This window comes from Chrysemys picta, chromosome 1, assembly GCF_011386835.1.
Source record: "Chrysemys picta bellii isolate R12L10 chromosome 1, ASM1138683v2, whole genome shotgun sequence".
Classification (NCBI taxonomy): Eukaryota; Metazoa; Chordata; order Testudines; family Emydidae; genus Chrysemys; species Chrysemys picta.
The window spans coordinates 199,101,375-199,113,839 of record NC_088791.1 but is presented as its reverse complement, the minus strand read 5'-3'; positions in this window follow the sequence as shown (position 1 = coordinate 199,113,839).

The window sequence follows — 12,465 nt, the reverse complement described above, 5'->3', positions numbered from 1 at the left end:
CTGTTGCATTTTCAGACATCAGACACATGGCATTTCATTACATGCCTATAGTCAAAATCCTCCACCTCTTATACCAAAATTAACTATATAAATTGCCTACCACCGAAAATTTGCTTTTGTAACATGATCAAGGTACCTATACATTTAAATGAATGCACAAATCCACCATAAGAGACACCATGGCGCTCTCTCAGAATATCTTCAACCAGTAATAAACTTAAAAAAGCTGGAATGAGAACACTTTTGGAGGAAAATTAGTAGGAGTGGGTGGGCACGGAAAGGAAAATGTGGTTCTCTTAAAAACTTTCCTTTATGGGACTCAGTAGGAAATTAGATTCATACACTAACCTTTGGTCATTTGGCTTAAATTATGAATCCTACTGTAGGAAAAGGTAAAAGGAGTTTGGCTCTCTCATCCTAGGGTGTAATGCATGTTTGTCCAAATGAGAAAAAACACCACTAATAATAATAATAACATAAATAGCTTCCATAGTGTTTTAAGTTTACACAGCACTGCCCAAATATTATCTAATTGATGTGCATAGGGCAGCCCATTTGGCAGTCTGTTTTCAGGAAATACGTAGAATTTGGGGAACATGGGTCTTGCAACTTTAAGCTGTGTTCTGCCAGGCCTATCAGCTCTTTTATAGCAGAGACACTATCTAGTCTAACTAAATTGCATAGAAATATTGTTGTTTGTTTGTTTTGGCCAATCTACAATATCTCTCATCTTGATTCTTAAGAATGTCCTGGCCTATTGCACCTTTTCATGAGGCAGGTACCATAGAGCGGAGATGTAACAGACCATGACACAGCGACTTGACAAAAGTGTTGAGCAGTCTCCCCCTTTGCTAAATCAGGGAGGACCAGGAATCAAAGAACGTGTCCAAGAACCAGAGTTGGATTACATAGATTTAAGCAGTAAATTAATTATATATCAGAAGGGCATTTCCTGGTAATTGATAATTGGCTGGATTTGCCTCAGACTCTTCTAAATCTGCTTATTAACTTTATCTTTCACAATTTATAAAGGGCTTATCACCATTATTGTATCTCAGTAAACAATACATATCTGAAAACAAGACATATGAATCCTCACTTATAATTTTAAATGTTCCATGAAATAAGCCCCCACGTTAGGAAATGTAATACAACTGAGAAGTAGAATGGGGTACAGAGCCCCAGCTAACTGCTATACACTGCTAAATTCGTCTCTATACAACAGGGTACAGATGACTGAACTAAAACGTTAGATCCAAATGTCCCCAAACTTGGTCTGGATCTGAACATCACAGATCTCTAGAACAATCAGACCCCAAAAGAGTGATGTGCCGAGGAGACCCACTGAATACGCTAGTCCTTTATGACCTCACAGCTCAAGCAACCCTTCTCCACACAAACACATCGTGAACAGCAGGTAGAGCACATCATATCGACATCATCTTTGTCATTAACCCTCTCCTTACCCCAGGCAGTCACACAAGGAAGAATAATATCACGTGGACCAAATTACAGGAATGGAATTAGGTTGACAAGATATCATTACCCGATCTGGAAATTTAATGTAACTAGCAGAGTAAAAGGTTAACACCAGTTGACTATTTCAGAAGTCTCAGTGGCAGCGCTTACTGGAAGTGAAGGACATGCTGCTTTGTATTGTACATAGCGTCTGATGAAATCTAATCTGTACCACACCTTAACTTCATTTAAGTCAGATCCTCAGCAATCCTATCCCTGCTACATTCATAGTCGGTTTTGCTGGTATAGTATATTTGGTCTTTTGTTGACTCTGTTCACCATTACCAGTTACATTCCTATGTGATTACATTCTGCTGTCATTATGCTAAATTGTTCTGGTGCAACTAAATGCAGTTGCTGGAATATCCACTGGTATCTTTTAGCATCTGCAAAACAGCACTTGTAACGTACCTAAGGGCCATAGTAATCACAACCAAAATAGGTCAGAGACCCAGAACAGCAACATAGTGTTCAGTGCAATAATGATCTCATAATAAACGGCTAACATACCTGATAGGCAAGAGTGCTTGGGTGCAGTCTCCTACAGGTATTTCATAAACAGAACACATAATGGCACTTGCAGTACATACGCATTATACAGAAGTGTCTGTAGAGTGAAAGTGGGTGGGAGAGCTTTGCTGCCCTCTCTCCTTGACACATTTAATGTAAGGAGTTTTTGCATGTTATGGGGATAGGGTGACCAGATAGCAATCGGGACAGGGGATGATGGGTAATAGCTGCCTATATAAGACAACGCCCCAAATATCAAGACTGTCCCTATAAAATTGGGACATCTCATCACCCTATATGGGGAGGGCATCTTCCAAAACTTTGTTGAATTGCCACTCAGCGCCATCCCTAGATGACGGAGAAATGAGGTGACCGCTCTGGGCCCTCCGCTTTGGGGGTCCCCGCGGGCCGGGCGATTGGCTGGTGCCGCATGGGTGGCGGGTGAACCATGGCTGGGGGAGGCTACCCCCAGTCCCAACCCCTCCCACCCGAGGGAGAGCGTGTGCCCTGGAGCGTCAGGAGGGAGAGCACACGACGCCGTTGCAGCCTCCCCAGCCCCGGGAAAACGGGCGGCGTGGCCCAGCCCCCTAGAACCCAGTGGCACTGCCGAAGTGGGGCCCTGGAGGGGCAGAGTGTGGGCAGGGCCACACCTGGTTGTTTGGAGAGGCACTGCCCTCCCCCCATCCCCCCAGCCTTCCCTACCCACCCATGGTGAGGTCGGTCCCAGAACTGACGTCACTTCCACCCCAGGCCCAGGACTCCCCTAGGGGTAGCCATGTCACTGACACCAAAAGTTACAAAGATCTGAATGTGTGGCTAATGGGTTCCACAATATGCTTATGTTTTGCAAAGGGACATCCTTGAGATCAGTCTCTTGGCTCAGACATACCATTGATACTCTAACCATTGGTGGTGAATAAAGCTCCCGTGGAACTTGTAAAAGCCTTGGAGTTAAATAAAGATGGCCTTGATCCAAAACAGCGGATCAGAATAATCCCAGACTTTAAGAAAGTCCAGAGCCAGGCTCTCTGTCTTGTCTTTCGTGTTAAGGCCACTTTCCTGGCCAAATTCCCAACTTGGATAATTAGATCCTGCCTTCTTACATTTTTCTACAATTTCTGTGGGACTCAATATTCATCTTTACTTCCTATCTTAAGCAGTGGGGTAATGTATTTATTTGCTGTTAAATAATGCCCAAATCAGAGGCCAGGGCCCCATTGTGCTAGGTGTGTAAAATAAAACAGACAGGTGCTACGGCAAAGCGTTTACATGCTTGTTTTAAAAGGAAATACTTACAGAAGACATAGTTGGCTTGTAGCTAAGGTTGGACCAACATACCACCAACCTGTTCAGGAAAGCCCTTGAATAGTTTGTTTTTGAGGAGACCAACCTTTTTTAAATGCAAAGAAAATAAGTTAAGGCTCAAGAGGAAGTATTTGTCTCTCTGCAGCTTAATCAACCATAGGTGAAACCAACACCCTCTTGTCTCACTTAGTCACTCAATTATTATGCTCTTGCTTTTCTATTTATTTATTTATTTATTTATTTATTTATGGTAATGAACCTTTTTCTCGATTTAAATCAGAGAGTGAAACGGAGTAACTTTGCTATTAGTGGTGTGTTCTGCTTCTCTCTCTGCCTCTACTTCTTCCTTCCTCTGTTTTCATTCTTTTGTCTTGAATTATTTGTGGAGGAGTATGGGATCCTAAAGTCTCTTGGCATATGTTGATTTGTGTGCTTCAGACATGTTCACACAGGCTTTTTTAATGTATGCAAAACACTTAATACCTCCACCAGTCTCCAGTTTTAAGTGCTTGAAAACAACACAATTCAGATCATGAACCAGATTTAGTATTAGCGCAGGCCAGATCCTAAACAGCATTATTCTGTTGCTATGTTTGACGTGTCATTGCATCAGTTTAAAGACAAACTTGAATGCAGCTTGTTCTCTCTCTCTAGTCTTGCAAAGCTAGCTCATATGAGACTTTTAAGCCTTGGCTACATAAACAAGTTGTACCAATTTAACTACATCAGTTTAGAAAATGATGTAGACAAATTACTACAACTCCCTGTGATGCTTCCCCAGGGCACCCAAGGGTGTGAGGCATCTCCAGCCCCAGTCCACTGAACACTCTCAGTAGGTGCAGATCTGCTGCTCCCAAAGAAGCAGTACACTCCAACTTACCAGTTACACCTCAGATCACCACTCGCTTCACACACCACACTTAAATATGCTTATAGTGAAAACAAGTAAATGTTCATAGAATCATAGAATCGTAGGACTGGAAGGGACCTCGAGAGGTCATCTAGTCCAGTCCCCTGCACTCACAACAGGACTAAGTATTATCTAAACCAGGGGTGGGGGACCTAAGGCCTGTGGGCCGGATCTGGCCTACTGCTTTATTTCATCCAGCCTGCGGCAAGTCTCCGCGCCACAGACTGAAAGCCCCAAGCCTCGGTGCCTGGAGTGCCATCTCACCCTGCTGCGGGGGGAAGCTGGGGTTGCCAGGCCATTAAAAGTCCAGTCAGCTCCGCGCAGCTCCCAGCCTGGAAGCGACTGGCATATCCCTGCAGCCCCTAGGAGCAGGGGTGCCCAGGGAAGCTCCCTGCACTGCCCCACCCCCAGCACTGGCTCCGCAGCTCCCATTGGCTGGGAACCATGGCCAATGGGAGCTGCAGGGGCAGCACCTGCAGGCACGCGCAGCACATACTGCACAGAGCGCACTGGCTCCTCTGCCTATGGGCCAGACGTGGCGGCTGCTTCTGGGAGCAGTGCGGAGTCCCGGCAGGCATGGAGCCTACCTTAGCCCTGCTGTACCACCGACCGGGAGCTGCCTGAGGTAATGCCGCCCAGCCGGAGCCCGCACCTGAATTCCCTGCCCCAGCTCAGAACCCCCTCCCGCACCCTAAGTCCCTCCCAGACCCTGCACCCTGCATCCTCCAACCCCCTCCCGCACCCTGAACCCTTCCTTTCTGGCCCCACACTGGAGCCTAGGGGAAGCCTCGAGCCTCCAGCCCCAGCCCCCGCCCCCGCGGGGCTGTGTGTGGCCCGCGACTGATTTTTTTCTGTGGGTCAGTGGCCCCTGATAGGAAAAAGGTTCTCCATACCTCATCTAAACCATCCCTGACAGGTGTTTGTCTAGCCTGCTTTTAAAAATCTGCAGTGATGGAGATTCCATAACCTTTTAATCTTGTGTCATTTAACACAAGGAAGAGATTCAGATGATAGCAGGTGGAAGTATTGGAAACAAATGGTTACAGATAAAATAAAATCATAACTCATATTCTAGAACCTAGACATATTTAACTAGTTACTTTTATGTTTTATAGGGCTAAGCTCACTCAAAATCCATCCAGCGTATTACAGTGAAACTTGGCTCTAATCGTCTGTTCATGAGAAAAGTCAAACTCTCAGCAAGGGTGTATCTCTGCACTCTAAGTTATACCCCCAACAATCTATTGTCTTTACTCGTAAACAGGATTTTCCCCCACCCAGCCACCCCGCTGTGTTCTTCCTGTGTGCTCTTTTCTTGATGATTTTACACTGTCTTGATTAGCATTCGGCTCAGTCTGCAGATTGGCCTCCAGTCTGAAGCTGACAGTACACAATACACGCATGGCCAGCCAGAGAAAAATAAGCAACTCTTCCCCGCTACCTGACAGGAGTATGTTTATCACCTTCTGGTGACCTGCTTTCACTCATGTATCTTAAGGACATAATTTTCAGAACAGTCCCATAACTTCTTAGATATTATCTGTACATATATTTTGCAAGGATTAAGATGACCAGTGGGCTATTGGCTCTCGGTGGAGACCTCACATGCCACCCTGGGGTGAATTTTTGTGTGTGTATTTGACCGAGGAGATCCCTGTAAAACTCTGTCCCCCTGTGCCCTTTGCCAATGGGCACACCGAGATTCCTGTATCACAACCCCTTGTGCGGATGCTCTGAAATTGGTATGGGAGTGTCTTTATATTGGTTTAGCTTACTTGATTTAAGAACGTCCACCCAAGGGGGTTACACTGATTTAATTAAATCCATTTCTAAGGGCTTGCCTCCATGGAAACTAGAACTGAATTAACTAAACAAGTTGTAATTCACATGTTTTGTGTATGGACATTTGTTTCGGAACAAGAGAGGCCTATTTTGATATTACTGAAGCCAGCAAAATATCCACGGAAGTTATATAAGAATGAGGCCCTTAAATGAGAATTGGGGCCTCTATATCTCCATTTTACAGATGGGGACTGAGGCTCGGAGATGGAGCTTTTTTTGTAGGAAAAAATTTAATAAATGACCATTCTCTGCTCTTTTGAATACACTTAGTGATCCATTGTTTACTTCTAACTACACTATTTTTGTCCCTTCCCCCCTTTTCTAGTCTATTAATTAGCCCTAATAAATCACTTACCCTTTTTGTGTCCATTTATTTAACTGTAAATAGTGGGGATATTTATCTGCCTGAACGGGTTTATGGACATCTTAAATCCCGAACAGCCCTATAGATCCAGCTCCCACAGCCCTATAGATCCAGCTGCCACAGAAATGAACCAAACCAGATGAATTTTCAGAAGGGAAAGAGAGAGACAAATAGCAACAGGGACTGCTTTCATGGCCATGTTTGAATTCTGCTGTGCTAGATTTTTTTTTTTCTGATCACGATTTTAATCACTTGGTCTCCTATCGTAAAAAAAACCCTGTCTCAGGTTTATTCTTTCACATGTTAAGCGTTGTACCAGCATTACTAATCACAAATGTTGTTTGTTCTTGTGACTAATAAAATAATTAACTTCAGCAACATAAAACAAGGTAAAAAAAAAACCACAAATTCATTCTGACTTAAAAAATGAAGCCAGAAAACTAGAACGCAAGGGCTGTTCAGCCTCCTCCCAATCCAATTTACCAGGGGCAATGGAATAGCAGCCAAATCTTCCATAGATGACCCTTCTGTCTCTAATGGCCAACATGTGGCCATCTGGCAAGTAGGGTTATTACTTGGAAGGGCAAAACCTAACAAAACAGAACATTAAAAAACAATCCAGAAAGCATTTGCATAGAGACTGGGCGCCTTTGGAGGTTTGGAAAAAGCAGTGTTGAAGCTTTCTTCTTGGCAGTACATCCAGGCCTCATGATCCCTATTAGCAGACTGTAGCTAGGGGATAGAACATTTAAACACTCATCAGTAAGGGAAAATATAGCATTTGGTTGATTACATAACTGTAGTGGACAAACTGGCAGACTTTTTTTAAATTTTATTTTATGCTTGACTTGGAATTTGGGGAAAATAGAAAGTAAAGAAATGTGTGGTGACTTTCTTCCTGCCCTGTTCTTCTGTCACAGAAAGAGGAAGGGTGGTCTCATAGAGTGCTAATCTGGGCCTCTGGAGAGACCCACTAATTTGGGCTTCTGGAGACCCAGATTCAGTTCCCTGCTTTGCCACAAATTCCTTATGTGACTTGGGGAAATTATTTAGCATCTCTGTGCCTCAGTTTCCCATCTGTAAAATGAACTGATAATAGCCCTTCCCTACCTCACAGGGCTGTTATGAGGATAAATACATTAAAGACTGTGAGGTGCTCAGATACTGTGATAATGGGGGCCAAAACAGATACTGCAGTGAATCCCATGCCATCCATCATAGTTTCAAGATACATTAATGTTTGAAATATTAAGTTGTTTGGTCAAATCAAATATTTAGCATAGTGCTTTACATTTTCAAAGCACTGAACAATGCCCCTGTGACATAGGTACATACATGTTATCCCCATTTTATAGAAGGGGTGAGGGAGACTGAGGCATAAATGGACAGATTTTGAAATGTGGCTACTTCATTTAGGTGCCTAACTGGGAGCTGAGCTTTTGATCCACTCTGAGCCAAAGAGGTGAGGTGACCTGCTTAAGCTTTCACAGAAAGTATCAGAGCTGGGAATAGAACTCAGGGGGCTCCTGACAGTTAGTTCTGTAATAAATTCACTAGAATACCCTGCATTTCTGGACAGTGATGTGTCTGCAGTTTACCTGCAAGAGAAGCCTGAACATGAATGCACACTCAGCAAACCAATCCACATCCTTCTACAGAGCAGGCTTGGTTCAGAAATGTTACTCATCTGAGGCAAAGTGTTTACAGCAAGTAAAGGACAGAAGCTAAAATGATGTTTGGAAATGACTGTCTTTTGGAAATGGCAGTTGTATTGAGACTTTATTCAAATGTTTTTAGCTTTGTAGGCAATGCCTTTAGGGAATACCAAAACGTTGGTAGTATTGAATGGAAGGAACTAAAATTTCATGGATAAGTTTTACTTCATGGCAAACTGGCCTGCCTCACATTCATACCTCTAGTGAGACAAATCTTTGTGGTCTTTTTGAATAGCTGTGTCTCTAGCGCTTACAATTTGAACCTACTATGTCACAATGGCCTTTGAAAAGGGCAAATCACAGAGGAGGATTTACCATGATATAAGAATAATATCTTTAAGATACAATGAGGTATTTTTAAATACTTCACTTTCAGGAGTCAGCATTTTTATATCACAATTTTTACAGTATAATTGTTCCACTACCAGTGTTGTTAACCTCAAGAGTTCAAAAATCATGAATCGGGCCCCGATAAATCATGAGATGGTCTTAAAAATCATAAGGGCTTTTTTTTAAAAATGCTAAATTTTGGGTTGTTTTTGTTTATCTTCTGGTGTTAGAGAATTTAGAGTTCACAGGTCCAGAAAGAAAGATTGTCATGTAATAACCTGGTGCCAGCAGTTGGGGCTTTAACAAAAACATCAAGTGTCATGAGACTTGTGATAAAACTTTAATAGTTGGCAACTCCACAGCAGGTTTGTATGGGATTAACGTAAATTTGTGTTTAAGACTAAACTGGCCAAACACTGTAAAAACTGTCCTGCAATTGCTCAAGCGATTGTGGTTTACTCATACAAATGGCATGAAAGTGTATTTTAAGCTTGCGTATTTGTGCCAAAAGTGTTAGGTTTTATGTGATATTAGATACCGCTTGACACAGCAGGCGCCCTCACCAGACTCCTGGCACAGAGACAATTAAATGAGCCAAATGACCACATCCTCCTTGGCATGTCTGTGCGTGCACACACAATTACTCTGTGTGACTTTTATGAGAGAAAACTAAATTTTAACTCAGCACCCAGCCAGTAAATCTTACCGTTGACTAATGTTCTAGGAATCATGCCTTAGGCTAGGCCTGAGTAGCGCAGAAAACGTTTAATGAATTCCCTAATCCTGTTTGCTACCATATCTCTAAAGTCCTATCACTTCTGAAAGAGTCAAAGCTCTATGGACTCCTTACAGACGGAGCACCTCACAGTGCTTACTGTTAAAGTTGAACATGTGTTTCCACTCTCAGGGACCATTTTTAGCAGTTTGTAACTTTGTCAGGCTTTTACTTTTCAAGCTGAAATAGGCCAGATTTCTTCTTCTCCTTCTGCGAGTGAATTTATATGTTGGAAAGTTTCAGCCAAATCTGTTAAAAATTTGTAACTTTTTTTTTTAAACAGCTCTAGCACCTGACTGGTAGAAATTTCAAAATGGGGAGGGAGAGTGCATATGTCTGGTGAAAACTGGCCGTGGTTTGTACAGTTATAGGTATTTAAAAGATCTACTTTTGAGGAAATTGGTAATGTGATCCCTTAAGAGCCTGACCACACTCTGTTGGTTCATTTATTAGGAAAATGTTGTAACTATAAGGAGAGTTAAGCACTGGAACAGGTGTCCTAGAGAGATTGTGGAATCCCCATCACTGGAGGTTTTTAAGAACAGTCTGGACAAATACCTGTCAGGGATGGTCTAAGTATACTTAATCTTGCCTCAGCACGGACCGCATTGTAAACCGGGGTCTGTGAGACTCTGTCGCAAAGCTTCTACTTGAGCATCCACACTGCACTGTAAACCTGACATTATAATTGCTGGACTGGGTTTCACTGCTGTTCTTCTGACTCAGGTCTGCAAATGGACCTGCATCCACACTGCAAAAGGATAGGACTTAGGGCCAAGTTGCAGCGGGACTTGGGCTCTGACCCATGCCTCTAGCAGGGTCCTCGGACCCCGGTCCTGAGAGCTTGCTGGCCCGAGTCAGACTGCTTTATGTGTGGTGTGGACAGAAGGGGGATCTGGGCTGAAACCTGAGTCAGACCCCAGGCTTAGGGTATGTCTACACTGCAATGTACACATGGGTGCCCAAACCTTGCTTCCATCTACACACATCTCTGACTTGGGCCAGTAAGCTTGAAGGACACAGGCCCTAGGACCCAGAAAGGTGGTGGGGGGTCCGAATCCCACTGGGACTTGGGTCCAAACTGTCTCATTTTGCAGTGCAGACGCTGCTCAGGTTCCCAGACTTGTGTCTCGAGATCCACCAATGCTTTCCCACAATCACAGTGCCCCTAGCCAATCTATCCGTAGACTGGCCAATCAAATCCCAGGAAATGGAAGCAATGCCCTGATTCAAGTACAGCTGCTCAACGTTTAACCCTTCAATTTGATTCTGATCACTGAGCTGCAAACAGAGTGAACTGTCTCCTGCATTAGCCAACAAGAAGTCCTTTGCCAAGTGTGCTGCTACCTGGTCACAGGACCACCGTCAGATTCTGGCAAATCTCTGGTGCGAGGCAAGCAAGATATTTGACTTCCGTAAGAGTACCATGAATAGCCATGTGTACCAGGAAATAGCAGAGAAGCTGGCAGCATTGGGCATTCAACAGATCAGTGACCAGTGCAGGGAGTGGATTAAGTGACTCAAGAGTGACTACTGGAGAACCAAGGATCAGAACTGCATCTCTAGGAACTCCCCATGATCCTGCCTCTTTTATGAGGACTTTGTCCAGGTGCTGGGTGCCATGCCAAGAACAGAGCCCCCAGTGGTTCACGACAACCTCGTCAGCTGGGATGGTGACCTTCTGACTTGCAAATCTAGTATAGCACTGGAGGGGAGCTATCAGGGACTCCATCAGGCTAGTGTAGTGACTCTGGTGCTCACACCGATCCCCAAGGAGGCTTTGCCACCAGAGCAGCTACAGCATGTCCTGGGTCCATACTTGGAGGAACTGTTTGATGACCCTGCTCCTCGAGAGGAGCAGCCCACCATGGTACCGGCAGCAGAAACAGAAGAGGCAGGAGTAGTCCCAGAGCCTAATAAGTGTTTGGCTCCATGTCTATTGTTATTAGTATTAAAATGCAAGGGATTTCGGATTTATGACCCAATGCAATTTTTATTACAAGGCCTGGGTAGTAGCATATATCTGCTAATGGCGGAATGCATACAGGCACCTTGGAGTCATCCCCTTATCTGCACCACACCACATGGAATTCAAAATGGATCCCAGGAAGCACAAAGAACACTTAAACGAGCATTTAACATTAAATCTTTACTAGATACTCACAAATTATTATAAAGATGTACCGGTGTGTTAAAAGTAAGAAGTATTTGCAAGTTTCACCTACCCATTGTGTGTGCAGTCTTTTCACTCTGCTTAACCCACTTGTGTTCCCGTAGCTTCTGGAAACATAAGTGTTCCTCCGCAAATATACTGAAGCTGAGTTTTACAAAGTATCATTTTTTGGTCTTGAGATTACACGGACACTTTTTTCTGAGAATGCATGGAACCTTTTTTGAAGTACTGAGACAATAATGTTTCAGTCTGGCGTCTGCTTTCAGGCCTTGCCACCTCTGCAGCCCAGAAATACTCCAGCAGGAGCCTGGGATTTTGACCCGTCACGCACCGGTCAAAGAGGAAATGCATCCCTGCTGAACTTATGATGGACATCCTCGACAGGGCCAACAAGCAGGTACAATACCAAAGGGAAAAGTATTCACGGCAAGTGGAACACCACAGAGAGGCTGCAGAGCACAAGGAGAGGTTGCAGCGCAGTTTTTGGAGCAGGAACTGGAGGGAGGAAGATAGAGAGCAGTGGAAAGACCTGTTTGAGAGGCTGCTTGTGCTAATGGTCACAAGAGCGCAAACTCCTGCTCCACCCGCACCACATCCTGAGTCCCCTCCATGGTACCACGCCCAGCAGAGTAGGAATTCATTGGACAATACCATGGTTGGGATCGCCCATGTAGCCTGGACTGAACACAAGGCAATTGTACTCCCAGCAATCCTCCTCCCCTCTGCAGTCCTCCACATCAGGCAGCGGTGCCAAGTGTGCTAAATGTGCTAGAAAGGGAAAGGCGAACGGGGCGCCAGTGGGCATGCAGAAGTAGGGAATTTATTTGTTTGCATTGGTTTCACCATTTTGCACTGTTCAGTGTTTGTGCCATGCACTCTGTTTTATTACTGGTGTTGGTGTTATAATGGCAGCCATAGATGGCACATAGTGGAGACTGGGGGATGCTAGGCCTCCCCAAACATCCACTAACACTTCTTGCCATGGCCCTGGGGCTGGGCTCTGGGTTGGGCTCAGAGCTCCTC